Source organism: Neofelis nebulosa, chromosome 1 (genome assembly GCF_028018385.1).
Source record: "Neofelis nebulosa isolate mNeoNeb1 chromosome 1, mNeoNeb1.pri, whole genome shotgun sequence".
Taxonomy (NCBI): Eukaryota; Metazoa; Chordata; class Mammalia; order Carnivora; family Felidae; genus Neofelis; species Neofelis nebulosa.
Genome location: NC_080782.1, coordinates 89,578,705 through 89,581,581, shown reverse-complemented (window position 1 = coordinate 89,581,581; position 2,877 = coordinate 89,578,705).

Genomic DNA, 2,877 nt, shown 5'->3' with positions numbered 1-2,877 from the left:
ATATGATTTACAACTTAATAAAATGAGTTTTTAAAACATTAGATAAACTAGTAAATCCATTTTTATAAGAGTCAGCAGTCTAGAGTTTTGAAGGTAGACTTAATTTACCTCCTTTGCCTGATTTCATCTCAGGTGAACTGAACGGCATAAAACAATACAGTAAACAATGCAGTCATGCATAATACATAGCAGTTGAATTCAATTTTAGTGGTTCTCCTAATGGTGTCCAGATGAGAACAAGATGGGAGTAGAAGTGTTGAGAGGTGTTCTGAGGCATCTCCTTGACTTTGAAATCTTACTTTCTTACCTTTTTTAACCTTTATGCCTGAGAATAAAATTTACCTCTGTGGACACAAATCCTTAAGGGGAGGTTAAATTGTTTTTCACAGCGTGGAATGCCAACTTTTTTTTAAAAAAGGAATCAGTTGAAGGATAAATAAACTAACATAATAAAGAATATTTCTGCCTCTAGGCAGATAATTAGCCAAACCACCTAAGACAGATATGTAAAACAATCAAAGACATTTATCTTTTAAGTGCAGAAGGAAGCAATTTGTTCTCCCTACTCACCAAGATGCCAATTTAAAGGACTAAGACAATTCCAAATATTACCCAAATGTGTGTCTGGTAAGGTAATCTGAATTCTATAACTGGATAGAATCTAGTCAATTATAAACCAACATACTTTTGAATAGGTTTGGGCATGAGTGACCATTATTCACTTATTCATGAAACTCAATACAAGCTCTCCATATCATCCCGAATACCTGTGTATTTATAGGATCTACTGCCAAAAAATAAAAAGGAACCGACTATCAAGAGAATTTTTCAATGGCCTGAAATAGTGGGAATAAGAATATCTAATTTCTGCATTACTCATGACACCCCCCGCCCCCCACCCCCGGGGAATGGAATGTCAAGTTGAATTTCTAAGCTTTAGAAAGTGCTTTTCAGGGCGCTTGGGTGGCTCGGTCGGTTGAGCGTCCGACTTCGGCTCAGGTCATGATCTCACGGTCCGTGAGTTCGAGCCCCGCGTCGGGCTCTGTGCTGACAGCTCAGAGCCTGGAGCCTGTTTCGGATTCTGTGTCTCCCTCTCTCTCTGCCCCTCCCCTGTTCATGCTCTGTCTCTCTCTGTCTCAAAAATAAATAAACATTAAAAAAAATTTTTTTTAAATAAATAAATTTAAAAAAAAAAAAAAAGGAAAGTGCTTTTCTTTCCTTAATTTTGAAATGTCCATGTAAAAAAAAACTAAATTCAAGAAGGAGCTCACATTATGGATGAGCATAGAGAAAAGCAACAAATGGACTTCATAGCAAACTGTTACTCTTTTTGTTATTATTTTAATGGCAGTTGTACTTCTACGAATGATGTGTCAACAAGACCAAATGCAGGCGGATTTGTGAATATCCCTAAAGGACAGTGACCTCACTTCCCTGGGTCTCAGCCCCTTATACGTGAATAAAGGTTTGTGTAGCTTTCAGACTTACAATTTCAACATTATCCTGCAGGGTCAAACTCGAACAACTGTTGGGTCTCATTAAGGACCTCACTGGTGCTGAAAGAATAACAGAACAGATTCAAATTTATGGGACATTTGTGCTGAAATTTTTCTGGCATGTCTGCTTCCTGCACATGAAGAAAGCCTCTCTAGCATTTATAACACGGGTGGAGTCTGTGTTAAAGACTTAAATCTGGAAAAAGATCCAGATGTTGGCAGTACTCTGATAATCCTATACAAGAAACATTTATATTTATCAGCTCAGAAAGACAAAGGCTTATTGGATGTAGGCTCAAAGTTTACAAAATCAAAAGAAAGTTCTATTTAAAGTAAATGGATTATCTATCTAATCAAATCTTAAAATGCTAGAGCAACTAAATACCCCACGGAAACCTGAAATCCTTAATTTTAGCACAGGTCAGTAGACCAGTAATTATTTTATTACTTACCATGTCCAACACAGTGCTAAATTCCATGGTGGATATGGAAGCATCAGGCATGATTCATACTGCCTAAGTAGTTACAATCTAGTTGGGAGGCAAAACAATAATGAAAACTACAAAAGTATATACACAAGTCCTAAATTTTAAAACACAGACTACAAATGTGCTAGTTTATTGTTTTTACTGTGAGTGGTATAATATGGTCCTCTAAGAATGAAATTCCAAACAGGATTAGAAGTTAGATTAGATTAGATTAGGGTATCCCAAAGTATGTAACTGAAGACAGTAATCATAGAGAATACTCTTTAACACTGGCTTTTGAGGTCAAAAACATCGTATATTATATCCCCGCTTTGAGTGTTAATGATGTATCTTAGCACACTAGAGGCTCTAAGATGTCATGCAGAAAAGTTATCTTTATAATTTCATTTATTCCAATATTTTCCAAATTTAATTAACCACGGGTCCCTTAATGTCTCTTATCACTTATATTCCTCCAAACATACTTTAGAAAACACTGATTTTGGTAAATCCATAAATCATGGAACCATAATACAGTAGTAACTAAACATAAGAAAGCTAGGAATATGTCTGTTTTTGTAAATATAAATTTCAAGATGACAGCCAAGATCTTCGTGGACAAAATTTGGCTAATGGACCTTGGTCCATCTAACATGAGTCTTCATGGCATTTATTATGCTCTTAGGAATCAGTCTAATACCCAGGCTGTTTTTGTTATATATTTTTTTTTTTGCAAAATCACAACAAAAGCACACATACAAGCAAAAAATTATTATAAAAATAGAGCCATTAATGACAGCCATAGAATTAACTGAAGGATATCTCAGCAGCACACATTTGACTCATACATGCATGTGCTAACATAAGGTATAGGTGATGACAGGTTTGCCCTTGACAGCATGTGTTTAGTTCTG